This window comes from Schistocerca nitens, chromosome 6 (assembly GCF_023898315.1).
Source record: "Schistocerca nitens isolate TAMUIC-IGC-003100 chromosome 6, iqSchNite1.1, whole genome shotgun sequence".
Classification (NCBI taxonomy): domain Eukaryota; kingdom Metazoa; phylum Arthropoda; class Insecta; order Orthoptera; family Acrididae; genus Schistocerca; species Schistocerca nitens.
Genome location: NC_064619.1, coordinates 709,134,132 through 709,151,335, shown reverse-complemented (window position 1 = coordinate 709,151,335; position 17,204 = coordinate 709,134,132).

The following is a 17,204-nucleotide window of genomic DNA, read 5'->3' as shown; positions in this document are numbered from 1 at the left end:
ACTGAGATTCATTGGAAGAATCCTAAGGAACTGCAGTCCGAAAACAAAGTAAGTAAGTTACAGTTCACTTGTTCGCCCACTACTTGAATACTGCTCACCGGTGTGGGATCCGTATCAAATAGGGTTGATAGGAGAGATAGAGAAGATCCAACGGCGAGCAGCGCGCTTCGTTACAGGATCATTTAGTAATCGCGAAATAAACTCCAGTGGAAGACTCTTTAAGAGATACGCTCAGTAGCTCGGTAAGGGCTTTTGTTGAAGTTTCGAGAACATACCTTCACCGAGGCATCAAGCAGTATATTGCTTTCTCCTAGGTATATCTCGCGAAGAGACCATGAGGATAAAATCAAAGAGATTAGAGCCCACACAGAGGTATACCGACAATCTTTCTTTCCACGAACAATACGAGACTGGAATAGAAGGGAGAACCGATAGAGGTACTGAAAGTACCCTCCACCACACACCGTCAGGTGGCTTGCAGAGTATGGATGTAGATGTAGATACTGAAGACAAATAGGCTTAAATCTTTTGCACCGGTATACACAGGGTGATTATAATTACAGTTAAACTTTCGAACAGCTGTAGAGACAACACCACTGGTAAGAAAGACGTCAAACTGCATCGGAATATTATCGGAGAAGGGGGAAAACGTACGTCAGAAGAAAAATAAATAGTTACAATATGTAGCTGTAGATGGCGCTGTAAGCATCAATTTAATAGTGGTCGACTACAAATGACTAATGAATCATAGAACAATTACTAAGGTGTACGTTTGACGCTAAACAGACTCTACTACTGAGTGTGCATGGGGGTACGGGTGTAATACTGTTAGTTACATAAGTTCATCCACCACCGCAGGGTCATATCATGTCGGATGGGAAAAATCGGTTTTTAACTGTCCCGAGGCCAAACACCGCATAAAAAGCAGCAATCAAGTCGGTTTTTAGTTTTCCTGAGCCCAAAAACCGCATAAATCAAATCAGATTATTAATTTCCGTGTGTCTGGCGCAAAACATGTTCAATATGCTGTCCACGGTTTTCTGCAACAACCTGAAATCGAGAAACAGCATGTTCCGCAACTGATCTAAGTGTTTCCGGGGTCACGTTCAGAATGTCTTGCGCAATACGTGCCTTCAATGCAGCTAAGTTTGCAGTCGGAACACTGAACACAAAATCTTTCAGATGGACCCACAGGCAAAAGTCACATGGATTAAGATCAGGTGATCAGGACGTCCAGCCTGTAGGGAAATGGTGGCTGATAATTCTAGCATTTCCGAAACGGCACTTCAACAACTGATTAACCGGATTTGAAATGTGCGGAGGCGCGCCAACTTGCATAAAAATGATCCCATCCACACATCCACGCTGTTGGAGAACTGGCTACGCAAACAGGGCCGAAAGCACCTGTCACTTCGAAAAAATATGGCTCTATGACGAATGATGCCATAAATCCAAAGAGTGGCGTTTTCAGGATGAAGTGGTACTGGTTGATTTGCGTGTGGATTTTCCGTTGCCCATATTCGACAATTCTGTGTATTGACATATCCTGTCAGATGGAAGTGGGCTTCGTCTGTCCACAAAATCTTCCACGGCCAATCATTATCCAATTCCATGCGAGCAAGAAATTCTAAAGCAAAGGTCTCTCTTGCTGGCAGGTCAACAGGAAGCAACTCGTGGACATGGGTAATTTTGAATGGATACCAAAGAGGGATGGATGTATCGTAGGATTTTACACACTGTGCTCACGGGTATGTCCAATGTTCGGGCAATTCTTCGTGCACTACACGTTTGCACACCACTACTCGTCTCCTCCTTCGTTGCTGTAGCCACTGTTTCAACTGAGGTCGAATAACTTCGTTTCCTCCCTCTACCAGGTTGCACACCAAAAGAACCCGTCTTTTCGAATTTCCGAATCATTTTCTCCAGACCCACAGCAGTCATCGGATCAACGCCTGTTTTTCAATTATTCCAATGGCTCTAAGCACTATGGGACTTAACATCTGAGGTCATTAGTTCCCTAGACTTAGAACTATTTAAACCTAACTAACCTAAGGACATCACACACATCCATGCCTGAGACAGGATTCGAACCTACGACCGTAGCAGCAGCGCAGTTCCGGATTGAAGCGCCTAGAACCGCTCGGCCACAGCGGCCGGCAACTTGTTTTCAAACCCTTCAGTGTTCGGAACTTCTGCAGAGCGACGTTTGCACAGTCAACATTCTTGTAACACATCTTTAGAAGCAGAGTGCGATCCTGCATGGAGACAGACGTGGCGAAAGTCGGAAACGCGAAAGGAGGAAAAGCCATGTACTCGGTGTGTTTATAGCAACCTCAATTGGTCGTGTGCATGAGAGATGTTTTCATTTACGTATTCTGACAAATAAAGATCAGTTTTTACACTTTTTTCTTTCCCCCTTCTCCGATAATATTCCGTTGCAATTTGACGTCATTCTGACCAGTGGCGACATTTCTACAGCGTTTTGAAACATTAATTATAATCACCCTGTATTTCTACGTTCACATCTACAGTTAGCAACTGACGCTGCAACTTCAGCAACAAAGTTATATATTAATTTTACTGTTTGATATTAGACGGAGAATAAACTGATATTTGAGTTCTCTGTTCATGAATAGCATGTGTTCCCGCTCCTGTATCCACTAAAGAACCACAAAGCATGGAAAGGAAGATGTAACACGCTAGAGACCGTAGTTTTCGAATTATTCAAGAAAAATGTACATAAGTGACCTCCAAACACTTTTTTGTGAGTAACACGTAAACTGTGGCCTCAAATGAAAATGTATCCCAGTAAAAAATGTAACTAAATTAAATTTCATACAAAAAGGTCCTGTTCGCTTAGTTTGTAGACTAACAGTTCGCGCTTAGTGAGCGGGAGGAAGTGGTTCAAATGTTCAGACTGTAGCGCCTAGAACCGCTCTGCCACCCCGGTCGGCTAGCAACTTCAATTGATCGTGTGCACGAGAGGTGTTTTCATTTACGTATTCTGACAAAGATCAGTTTTCACACTTTTTTCTTTCCCCCTTCTCCGATAATATTCCGTTGCAATTTGACGTCATTCTGACCAGTGGTGTTATTTCTACAGCGTTTTGAAACTTTAATTATAATCATCCTGTATTTCTACGTTCAAATCTACCGTTAGAAACTGACGCTGCAACTTCAGCAACAAAGTTATATATTAATTTTACTGTTTGATATTAGACATAGAATGAACTAATATTTGAATTCTCTGTTCATGAACAGTATGTGTTCCCGCTCCTGTATACAGTAAAGAACCACAAAGCATGGAAAGGAAGACATAACACGCTAGAGGCCGTAGGTTTCGAATTATTCAAGAAAAATGTGGATAAGTGACCTCCAAACGCTTTTTTTGTAACACGTAAACTGTGGCCTCAAATGAAAATGTATCCCAGTAAAAAAATAAACTAAATTAAATTTCATACAAAAAGGACCTGTTCGTTTAATTAGTAGACTAATAGTTCGCGATTAGTGAGTGAGAGGATTTGAAAATTTCGTGTGTGGTTTTTGAAGGCATTGCTTGTTGCGTAAAACCTATCGGTAGGGGCAGCTGAGTCACCGTGTATAAAAGAGGAGTGTGTGTATGTAAAGACACACTTTTGTCTACGACCACCTACTGCCACACACTCGATGTTGCCGTGGTTGATAGTAAGGGAGTCTGGTTGTAGGCAGGTAAAAGTGGTGAGCGTGGATGGCAAAAAGCGTTTACTCGCACATTGTGTTTATGAGTAGCGTCTAAAACGTTTTGAGTGGCGTTTCATATGTCAGTTAGGGACAGGGATGTATTCGGAATTTTCTAGAAAGTTTGTTTTGAACAGGGTTTTTCCAGAAAGCTCCATAAGCTTTGAAGATAGATGTGGCTGATAGATATAATAATGTTACTATCAATAATGTTCCAAAACTTATTTTCACAGAAAATCTACAATATTGAAAACATTTCGTATTTCAATTCTCGATGATGCATAAAGCCAAATTCTCACAAACTTTCAATTTCCAAATCGAATAGAACCATGTTATAGAATATCGAAATCCAGTATATCAAATTTTGATCGTTGATGTAAATCGCAACTCATCGCGTTTTCGTCAGTCACATTTTAACAACGATCAAGAGTAGATCAAACAGAAAAATACAAAAACGTAAAACGTGAATATTCGAATGGTAAAGCGGTTTCGAAAAAAATTTTAAAAATTCAAATGGTAAAGTGAATCATTCGAAAAACATATTTAGTTCTTTTTTATCCTTTGTATTCAATAGTTTTCTTAAAATTTGTATCCAAGTACGTATAAAGCCTTTTTTACTTTTATTAATTACTGCTAATCATTTACTTTTATTTATTAATTTCTTTTTCAAAGCTGTTGTTTTTATTTATTTATTTATTTATTTATTGTTCCGTGGGACCACATTTAGGAGAAGTCTCCATGGTCATGGAACGAGTCAATACATGAAATTATAACACGATTGTAGAAACAGATAAAATGAAATATAAGAAACATATTCAGGCGACAAGTCGTTAGTTTAAATAAAGAAAATCAAGAATCTAACACTGGAATTTGCTTAATTTATTAGTTCTTCCAGGAGCTCCTCGACAGAATAGAAGGAGTGAGCTATGAGGAAACTCTTCAGTTTAGACTTAAAAGTGTTTGGGCTACTGCTAAGATTTTTTAGTTCTTGTGGTAGCTTATTGAAAATGGATGCAGCAGAATACTGCACTCATTTCTGCACAGGAGTCAAGGAAGTGCATTCCACATGCAGATTTGATTTCTGCCTAGTATTAACTGAGTGAAAGCTGCTAACTCTTGGGAATAAGCTAATATTGCTAACAACAAACGACATTAAAGAAAATACATACTGTGAGGGCAATGTCAAAACTCCCGGACTATTGAATAGGGGTCGACAAGAGGTTTTCGAACTTACACCATACATAGCTCGAACAGCCCGTTTTTGAGCCAAAAATATCCTTTTTGAATCAGAAGAATTACCCCAAAAAATAATACCATATGACATAAGCGTATGAAAATATGCGAAGTATAGTACTTTTCGTGTTGAAATGTCGCTTATTTCAGATACTGTTCTAATGGTAAATAAAGCGGCATTTAGTTTCTGAACAAGATCCTGAACATGGGCTTTCCACAACAGCTTACTATCTATCCGTACGCCTAGGAACTTGAACTGTTCCGTCTCGCTTATAACATGCCCATTCTGTCTGATTAAAATGTCAGTTCTTGTTGAATTGTGAGTTAGAAACTGTAAAAACTGAGTCTTACTGTGATTTAGCATCAAATATTTTCCACAAGCCACGAACTTATATCATGAACTACATTATTTGATAATGTTTCAATATTACACACAAGATCCTTCACTACCAAGCTGGTGTCATCAGCAAACAGAAATATTTTTGAATCACCTGTAATACTAGAAGGCATATCATTTATATAAATAAGAAACAGCAGTGGCCCCAGCACCGACCCTTGGGGAACGCCCCATTTAACAGTTCCCCATTGGGACTGAACATCATTACCACTCTCAATATTGCCGAAGATTACCTTCTGCTTTCTGTTCTTAAAGTAGGAGGCGAACCAATTGTAAGCTACTCCCCTTACTCCATAATGTTCCAACTTCTGCAGTAATATGTTGTGGTCAACACAGTCAAAAGCCTTCGTTAAATGAAAGAAAACACCTAACGTTCGCAACCTTTTATTTAACCCGTCCAAAACCTCACAGAGAAAAGAGACTATAGCATTTTCAGTTGTTAAGCCATTTCTAAAACCAAACTGTACATTTGACAGCAAATTATGTGAATTTAAATGCTGCAGTAACCTTGTATATACAACCCTCTCGATAACTTTAGCAAACACCGATGGCATAGAAATAGGTCTATAATTGTCAACATTATCCCTGTCTCCCTTTTTATAAAGTGGCTTCACTACCGAGTACTTTAATCGGTCAGGAAACCGACCACTCCTAAAGGAAAAGTTACAGATATGGCTAAGTACTGAGCTAACATACGTGGAACAATACTTCAGTATTCTGCTAGATACCCCGTCATATCCATGAGAGTTCTTGGTCTTTAGTGATTTAATTATTAACTCAATCTCCCTCTTGTCAGTATCATGGAGGAGCATTTCAGGTAACAGTCTCGGAACACTTTTTTCTAAGAGCGCTATATGATTCCCTGTTGGGACTAGGTTTCTATTTAGTTCACCTGCTATATTCAGAAAGTGATTATTAAGTACTGTACATATATGCGACTTATCAGTAACACGGACATCCCCACTACGCACTGATTCTATATTCTCGACCTGTCTCTGCAGACCAGCCACTTCCTTTACGACTGACCATATGGTTTTAATTTTATCCTGAGACTTAGCTATTCTATCTGCATACCACATACTTTTTGCCTTCCTAATAACTTTTTTAAGCACCTTACAATACTGTTTGTAATGGGCTGCTGCATTTAGATTTTGACTGTTTCTAACGTTTTGATATAACTGCCACTTTGTTCTACAAGATATTCTTATCCCTTTAGTCAGCCACCCAGGCTGCCTGTTTGTGCTAGTACCCTGTTTTGAACGTTCTAACGGAAAGCAACTTTCAAAGAGCACGAGAAAAGTCTTGAGGAAAGCATTATATTTATCGTCTACTGTATCAGCACTATAAACATCTTGCCACTCTTGTTCCTTGATAAAGTTTACAAAAGTCTGTACAGCAACTGGATCAGCTTTCCTAAAAAGTTGGTAACTATATTTAACATGTGTTGCAGCACAAAAATCTTTAAGAGTTAAAATTTGTGCATCATGATCTGAAAGGCCATTCACCTTTTTGCTAACAGAATGCCCTTCTAATAATGACGAATGAACGAAAATATTGTCTATGGTTGTTCTACTGTTCCCTTGTACTCTCGTTGGAAAGAATACGGTTTGCATAAGATTATATGAATTAAGGAGGTCTACCAGCATCCTTTTACTTGCACAATCACTTATACAACTAATATTGAAGTCACCACATATAACTAACTTTTTGTATTTCCTATAAAGTGAACCAAGAACCTCCCCTAGCTTTAGCAAAAAATGTTGTGAAATCGGAGTCTGGGGATCTATAAATAACAACAGTAAGAAGTTTAGCTCCACTAAATTTAACCACACCTGCACAACATTCAAACACCTTTTCAGTGCAGTACTTTGAAACATCAATTGACTCAAATGGGATACCGTTTTTCACATACATGGCTACTCCCCCACACCGCAAAGAGCTCCTAGAAAAGCTGCCAGCCAACCTGTATCCTGGTAAAGGAAGCCTCTGAATTATCTCCTTATTTAAGAAGTGTTCAGATATACCAATAATTTCAGAGTCAACATCTATAAGCAGTTCACTAACTTTATCTCTAATACCTTGTATATTTTGATGAAATATACTAATTCCCTCATTAATCGGATACCCAAGCTTTGTAGAAAGTGGTTTCTTTGTTAGAGAGACTTCCCTTAAGCAGGAATACCTATCAGCTGACTTCAATCTAAAAAAGATACAGCTCTAACACCCACAACTACCGGAATTTTCCCATGAGTGATCCCACCACCCCCATCTATGCTGTCACCTATAAGTTTTGCCAACCTCCCCTTCCCATACCTGTTGAGGTGCAGGCCATGTCTAGTGAAACCCGTCCTGCTGATAGACTCCACCGACACCACTGAAATGTGACTCATGCCTTCTGTCATCAGCGCACCCCCAAGTCTCATGTTATTACGCCTGACGGCTGTATTAAGATGAGGCCGATCGTGACGCTGAAACAGTTCCACGAAATGCACATTCGTGTTGCCAGTCTGAGTGGCTATCTTTTCCAGGTAACCATCTATGTCATACTCCCCATCCCTATCAATACTATTACCAGCCCCACCCACAATCACTACCTGATCCTCTTTAGTAAAATCCCTACATAAACCCCCCCCCCCTATGTTAAAAGTCACCTGAGCCAATCCTGCATTAGGCTTCACAATGCTGGTGACCTGGTACTCACTCCCCAAAACTTCCTGCAACTGCTGGCCTACACCTCTACCATGAGAACTACCTAACAGCAGAACCTTCTTCTTTCTCTTAGACTTTGCAACTGTCCTAGCCACCGTAACTGCTGAGGTCTGCTGCATACTTCCTACATCTACAGCTACTAGAGATTCCTCTCCACTAGACTCTGACAGTTGGTCATATCTATTACAAACACCAATAGTAAAACTATCTGAAAATCTCCTTCTCCTAGCAGATCTCTTGCCAACAGCCAGCTCCCATTCCCCAACCCCCTTCTCCCTCCTCATCCTATCTAGCTCCTCATGTGCGTTTTTCAACTGCACCTGAAGGGCACAGATCTTACGCTCCTGCTCCTCTATCAACTTACTGTTGCTACATAACCTGCAGATCCAGGAGAGGATCTCACCAGAATGCCCACTGGCTTCCCCACTGCATTCCCCCCAGTGAAAATACTTCGAACAAGTCTCACACCGCAATCCACTACTCACGAACCTACGGCAAAGCCCACACTTCTCACTCATGGTAAAATTTTACAATTATTGAAACAAGAAAACAACTTTATCTAAGTTCCGCTACTACAATAAGATGATGTTAAAAACTGGCTACAATAATCACAAACTTGCTCTACAAGGGAAGTAACTACTATTATTGGCAGTATTAATCAACAACAAATGAGAATATAACAAAATACTAACACAGAAAGAAAATCAAACGTCTAATGACAGTAACGAAACTGAAAGCAGTTCGCAAAAATTTCTTCTGAAGTTATTTCACCGGAAAACACCAAGAACACCGGTTGAAGACTACTAATGTTCCTAAATAAACTACTATACACAAACAATTAATTAGTACTTAGCTTTCGATGCGCCGCTACAGCTGCAACTGGTCAGCGCGGAATGTAAACACGGGTAAGAGGTTAAGTTGCTCAATACGAAACACTCACAAATATCAGGCCACAACACAAGAAATGCAGAGGTGAATGAAGAAACCACTAATATGTCACTTATATAGTAAATATTATCACAAAAACAGTTAAAATATATATCTGAAACCTAAAAATAGATGAAAACTTAGAGAGCGATCTCACACGCAGTCACGCGCTTATGACGTCACACCAAAGAGTCAGACAGACAAAATGCGAAATCATAAGACAGTATTTCCACAATATCAGACGAATTCGCAAAGAAGAAAAGCAGCACGTGGAAACGAAACAGAAGAAGTAAGAGAAAACCATTTACAAATGCGATAAGGCACCTATCCAATAGACGAAAATTTTGGCCAAATTATACTGACAAATAAATTGTGTAATATCGTTGAAACCTATGAACAGCTCATAAGCAAAAATACCCGGATATCGTCGAAAATTGTACCATTTCAGAATGGTTACGCTAGGGAGTTTTTCTAGCGATGAAAAATGACATTGCCAACGATATCAACAGGACCATCCAAGAGTTGATTCCAGGGACAGAGTAAATATACGTGTCAGTCGATACCATGATTGAAGAACATGAAACTGTAAATTCCCCTACTGAATTTTTGAATTTGAATGCCTGAAATCAAAGGTTGGTTCGCCAGCCATTTTACTACGGAATCTGAGTTCGCCGGAACTGTCTAATGGTTAGTGGCTCTGCACCAGATAACTTCAGAATAACGTCCACGCAGCCAGTATAATGACTGGCAAAGAAAAAGGGCAGACGGTATTTACACCGCGAATATTTTTAATATCATCTGGTCTGCCCTTCACTTTAAGGCGATTGCAATTTCCAGTAAGGATAGCTTACAGCATTACGATAAACACACCAAAGTGCGGAACATCCGATATTGTGGCGTTACTGTAAAGGATTCATGCTTTCCACGGGGCCAGTTGTACGCCTTGTGTTCACATGTTGGATCACCACAAAATTTGTTCGTTTATAGTCGGAGCAATAAAATTAGAAACATAATGTATAAGAACGTAATGTGGAAAACTGAAAATATAAACATGTATATACAATAAAAATTGAATTTCTTCTTAAATTAATCACTTTTGATTCTGACCTGTTTCCTTTAAATAATAATATTTTATCGCGTCATTGATTAATTAATTAATAATTACACACAATATACATCGTAAGTTTAATAGAGTATACATGTGTGTACAGTATATCTGATAAGGAGAATGGTACTCATGTCATCAACAGCGCGACATATTCTGGCCCGAACAACGCCGGGTATTGCAGCTCGTTTTCTTTAAAAGTCTGAGCTTACGATAATATTCACCATTATCATCGCCAGGAAAGCAACTGACTATAAAACTGTGTGAAGTTTCTTTTCCTTGTACATTCCTTCCATCTTCCCACATACAGTAAACTGGGTATACTTTGACCGATTATCAGATTCAAACGTAATTATCATGATTTCTTTTAAACTTCTATGATATTTATGTTAGTGAACATGGGGGCTTGTATGAAAGCATTACGTACTAATTAGCGCAATACATTTTCTAAAATGCAGAGAAAGTAATGGGAAAAATTGTAGATGGTCACAGTTAGCATGTATTTGGGGAGACATTGACCGGTCTATACTTCAACCACAACTGTCAATTATCATTCAGTTCAATAAAGTTTTGACCACTCAGAAATAAATACATCGATCTAAAGTTTTCTTAAATGCATTATTAAGCATCATAAAAAGAAAAGCTGACACGGTACATAAATCATACAGTGGTGAGCTATCACCAGAATTATAAATATAATGAAATGTGTTAGGTTGGAGTACCACACACACACACACATAGCTTCAAATTTTGTTGAATATCATATCTCCAGTTTCATCCATCTTAAACCTAAATCCTTATTTCAGAACATCTCGCGCAGTTAGATCTAAAGCTATCCGTTCTTCATTTATCGAGTCAATATCTGGCACTTGTGACCAAACAAACTTCATTCCTCGTTTCCGGAGATATTTGATATTATATTTTGTACCTGAATCACTGCCTGAACCAGAACATCTTGCAATTTGAGCAGTATGTGATGACATTTCTTTTTCTTAGTTGTAGGCACATTAACACCTATAAATGAGCCTTTGTCCATGTAGCGATGGTTAATAGATGTATTCCTGAGTTCCAAATTATCACTGACATCAATACTATTTGATAATTGTATACCTGTAGTCCTGGAGTAACGACTCCCAATAGTCAAAGTAACCTTGAAACGGAGAAGTAATGCACATGACCTCAGAAATCGTAGTATACAGGTAGATATATACACGGTACACTAAACTAATCAATGGTCTGTTTTGAGAACTAATCAAATAATATACATGTTATAGTTTAAAATACCGATGGCTTTGCATTTAAATGGTATTGCCGGAGTGTGTTCAACCAGATTTTAAGAGTCTATATGTCGATGCAGGTTCGCCAACTGTTTCACATGAAAATCGCCACTACATGGCACCATTGATGGAACTTTACCACCAAATAGTATACACTAAACACCCAACTGAGAGCCAGCAGAGAGCTGTAAATCTTTAGGTGTATGAGCGGTCAGAGTAACCACACCAGTCAAAGTATGGCCGCTTGGCGGTATCTTCTTTGCTTAGTACTGGCTTGTCATAATCACGGCTCTTGATGTTCATTCAGCTGCTTATCTTCTCTCCAAAAGTTTCTTTGATTTACTGTATGCGACTTCTATCTTTCCCATAGTTCTGTGTGCTTGTACGAGTTTGCATCTGTCCTTCAGTGATTCCTGCTTATCGCTTTTTCACCTTTTAGATCGATTATTTTTCTTTTTTTTTTTTTTTTTTTTTTTTTTTTTTTTGGCGGCTAAATTTACTTTTGCGGCCTTCACTGCATTCTTACTTTTTTTTCCTTTGTCGGTTAAATTGAGTTTGTCCAGTATTATTCAAGGATTTCTATTGGACCTTGTCTTTTTTCTAGTTGTCCCTTAGCGGCCCTCAATATTTCATCTCTCTAGCCATTCGTAGTCGACCTATTTCCCTTGTTTCGGTTGGTCGTTGCCTAACGATACCTTCCAAACCTCTAAATACCTTCTGTCACTACCAGTGTATCTAGGTCCTACCTCTTTAGTTTGAATCTTCAGCTTCAGGTGGCATTTCATACCCAATTAAATTAAGCTCACTGTCTATATCTGCAACTGAAAATGTTTCGCAATTTGTAATCTGGTTTAAAAACCTCTGTCTTACTATTACATAATGTATCTGATACATTACAATGTTTCCAGGCCTCTTGCACGTATACGTCCTTCTTTTTTTTTTTATTTTTGAACCGTGTTTGGTATTGTAAAATTGTGCTCTGTTTCAAAGTCTACCAGGCATCTTCCGCTTTCAATTCTTTCCTCTAGTTCATGTTCTATTACTACTTTTCCTTCCCTTCCTTTCTTCTTACTGTCGAATTCCAGATCCACGCCACAGTCAAATTTTCATCTTCCATCTGAATAATTTTTTATGTCATAGAACATTATTTCAGACTTTTTACCATCTGCAGGGCTACTAGGCATATGCAGGGTGTTTCCGTAAGACCATGCAAAAGTTTAATAGGACATAGAGGATGCTCCACTGAACAATTTCAGGTAGGGAAGCTGGTGTCGGAGAAGCCAGCTTAAGGAGATAACAGGAGTAAAATAGCAGCACTGTTACTTTTTTATTTACATTAGTTACAGTTAACTGCAGATACCAACATTGACACAATGAACGTACCATTTGTACTGTATCTTACAAAATGTGCTGAAACTGACGGCCGTCAACCTCAATGCAAGCATGACATCGATGAGCAAGATACTGACGCATCCTGACAAATATCCCTGGCGTGTTTCGAATCATATCATAGGCAGCTACTATTCTCGCAACTAATTCCACCTCCGTATCTACTGCAGTATCATACACAAGTGACTTTAGATATCCCCATAGGAAATAATCAATGTGATTCTGGTCAGGTGACCTCTCAGGCCACGGAATAGGACCTCCCCTTTCAATCTAGAGACCAGGAAATACTTCCCAGTAATCAGGTTCGTCCTCATTTCCTTGCAAGAAATACAAAATGAACATGTAAGTAAACCGCACTATGCGTGTAAACTTGTAGGCATGTGGGTGTAAATAAGCTGGAAAACAATAATTCTAGACAAAGTGGTAGACAAGTTTTCTTCCATATCTCCTTAAGCTGGCTTCTCTGACCCCAGGTTCCCTAACTCAAATTGTTCAGTGGAGCATTCTCTATGACCTGTGACATTTCTGGACGCTCTTACGGAAACACCCTGTGTACTTGCTTTGTATCTCTCTCGGCTACGACAATCCGTTCACTGTGCTGTTAATAACAGTTCATACGCGTCTCTGTATCATTGTTCATTATTAGAACTACTTCTGCGTTGTCCATACTTGATTCTGTGTTGATAACCTGGTACCGACCTGACCAGAAGTAGAGTTCTTTCTTTACAAATTGCCACTATATGTAACTTGAACATATCAATATCTCTTTTTCAGTCATTTAACAAACATAGTAGATTAAAGGATATAACACTCCACGTTCCGATCCGTAAAACGCCAGATTTTTTCCCCTGGTGATAACTTACTGCTGAGCAGTCCCATCCGAGATTCGAATGGGGGACTATTTTGTGTCCAGATCGTCTTAGCTATTTTCATAAAACCGTACAACACAGTTTCAAGTCCTCGAGAAATATACGGCTACTGTTTTCCCTTGCTGAGTTGGAAAGTAAAATGCTGGCGGGGCAGAGTAAACTAGAAGCTGAAATGAAGGCAGAGGAAGACAAGTTAGAGGCAGAATTGCGATCAAATCAAATTCAGTTATACTACATATAGACTGCTTGAGGATGGTTGGTTGCCGGCCGAAGTGGCCGTGCGGTTAAAGGCGCTGCAGTCTGGAACCGCAAGACCGCTACGGTCGCAGGTTCGAATCCTGCCTCGGGCATGGATGTTTGTGATGTCCTTAGGTTAGTTAGGTTTAACTAGTTCTAAGTTCTAGGGGACTAATGACCTCAGCAGTTGAGTCCCATAGTGCTCAGAGCCATTTGAACCATTTTTGATGGTTGGTTTATTTATGCATGCTGATACGAGTTGTATAGCGTTATCTGTTGGCAGCGTTTGTAATTACTGCTTCGAAACGTCTGTATAAAATTCTTACAGCTTTCACAAGGAAGATACTTTCTTGCATTGTTTTATCGATGATTGATATTGTTTACGAGGGGGTATCCAAGAAAACCGGAATAACATTCCCTTGGAAGGAGGTTCTGTAGTACGCATGTCTTCCGCTAGGAGTGTATAGCGCAACTCATTGCCAGGTCAGAGCCACCTGTGTTGTCGACCTGGCTCCCTCTACTCATATGCAGTGATTGTTTTTGCTAGCGTTGTTTTGTTCTTTTTCGTATTTTATGATGACAAGTTTAAGTGATCAATGTGCAGCTGTGAAATTTTGATTTGTACTCGGTAGAAATGCCCCTGAAGCTGTTTTAATGTTAAAAACAGTTAACCAGGATGACGCTGTGTGGTAAACTTAAGTGTACGAGTGGTTTGGCCGATTTAGAAATGGCCACATGTCGATTGATGACAAACCTCCTTCTGGACGTCCATCAATTGCTCGAATCGTGGAAAATATTGATAAAATTCCAGTGCTTTAAGTCACAGATAGTCGACAGGCAATTGACGACCTGTCAAAGATTAGTGGGTTATTTGGAGTTCGATTCAGCGAATTTTAAGGGAAGATTTGGGATTGAAAAGGATTGCAGCCAAGTTTGTTCCTCGGGTTCTGACCGACAAAAGGAACGCCGAGTAGAAACATGTCGTGCTTTGACACAACAGCTTGAAACTGATCCAGATTTTCTGCAAAAGCTCATTACTGGTGATGAGACACGGTGCTGTGGTTACGATCCAGAAACAAAGCAACAGTCAAGCCAGTGGAAGATGTCATCGTCACCCCGTCCAAAAGAATGTCGTCGAATCAAATCAAACTTCAAAACAATGCTGATTTGCTTTTTTGATGCCAAGGGCGTAGTTCATTCAAAGTTTATTCCGCCAGGTCAGGCAGTCAATCAAACCTTTTGTTTGAAACATTTAAGAAGACTGCGCAACAGTGTTCGTCAAAAATGACCCGACTCGTGACAGACAGGAGACTGACTCTTCCACCACGACAACGCACCGGCACATACAGTCATCTCTGTTAGGGAGTTTTTGGTTGAAAATGGCACGGTTCCACTGCCTCATGCACCTTACTTGCCTGACCTGGCTCCGTGCGACTTTTTCTTATTTCCACGCATGAAAAGGGTCATGAAAGGACACCGATTTGACAACATTGAAGAATCCAAGAAAAAAAGGGAGGAGCTGTCAGCCATTTCTAAAGATCAGTACAAAAAATGTTTCGAACAGTGAAATCTCCGATGGGACAAATGTAGTAGTTGTAATGGAGAGTATTTTGGAGGGGATAAGGTTGGGGGTTGGGTTGTTTGGGGAAGGAGACCTGCCAGCGAGGTCATCGGTCTCATTGGATTAGGCAAAGAAAGGGAAAGAAGTCGGCCGTGCCCTTTTCAAAGGAACCATCCCGGCATTTGCCTGGAGTGATTTAGGGAAATCACGGAAAACCAAAATCAGGATGGCCGGACGCCGGAGTGAACCGTCGTCCTTCCGAATGCGGAGGGGATAAGGGTGTCCTGTAAATAATTTGAAAGTATACAATTTTTAAAAATAGTTCCAGCTTTTTTCTGGGCACGCAATCGTAATTTTAAAATCAAGGAGTCCTTTGTTGTGCATTATGTATCGTCTCCATTAGGTCGATGCGCAGTAACGCACAGTGACGTTAGAATTACGCGTGGGGTCGACGGAACCTGCCACTGAGGACACGCTGTCGGCGGCAGGTGCAGTTTGCTGTGAACAGCCTGAGCGCCCGAGTGTGGAGTGAGGGAGGGTGAAGTGGCGGCTGTCCGTATCGTGTTCTACAGGCGGCGCAGCGCTGCGGCGTGAACGTGAACTTGGAGTGGCGCGCCCTCCCTGGACGTGGCCGGCATGCGGCGCGGCTTTGTCCAGACACGGCGGCGGCAGGCTGGCTCACAAAGCACGCAACAGGTGCGGCGCGCCGGCCTTATCTAGCCGCCACTAGCTCTAGGTGCCGACACCCCTCCTGGCATGATGGCCGCTCCAGGGCACTCAAATTACACAACTGGCCGTTAAAATTGCTACACCATGGAGACGACGTGCTACAGACGCTATATTTAACCGACAGGAAGGAGATGCTGTCATATGCAAATGATTAGCTTTTCAGAGCATTCACACAAGGTTGGTGCCGGTGGCGACACCTACAACGTGCTGACATGAGGAAAGTTTCCAACCGATTTCTCATACACAAACAGCAGTTGACCGGCGTTGCATGGTGAAACGTTGTTGTGATGCCCCGTGTGAGGAGGAGAAATGCGTACCATCACGTTTTCGACTTTGATAAAGGTCGGATTGTAGCCTATCGCGATTGCGGTTTATCGTATCGCGACATTGCTGCTCGCGTTGGTCGAGATCCAATGACTGTTAGCAGAATACGGAATCGGTGGGTTCAGGAGGGTAATGCGGAACGCCATGGTGGATCCCAACGGCCTCGTATCACTAGCAGTAGAGATGACAGGCATCTCATCTGCATGGCTGTAACGGATCGTGCAGCCACGTCTCGATCCCTGAGTCAACAGATGCGGACGTTTGCAAGACAACAACCATCTGCACGAAGAGTTTGACGACGTTTGCAGTAGCATGGACTATAAGCTCGGAGACCATGGCTGCGGGAACCCTTGACGCTGCATCACAGACAGGAGCGCTTGCGATGGTGTACGAACCTGGGAGCACGAATAGCAAAACGTCATTTTTTCGGATGAATCCAGGTTCTGTTTACAGCATCATGATCGTCGCATCCGTGTTTGACGACATCGCGGTGAACGCACATTGGAAGCGTGTATTTGTCATCGCCATACTGGCGTATCACCCGGCGTGGTGGTATGAGGTGCCATTCCTTACACGTCTCGGTCACCTCTTGTTCGCATTGACGGCACTTTGAACAGTGGACGTTACATTTCAGATGTGTTACGACCCGTGGCTCTACCCTTCATTCGATCCCTGCGAAACACCACATTTCCTGTACTGGCCTTTCTGAATACAGAAAATGTTCGACTGC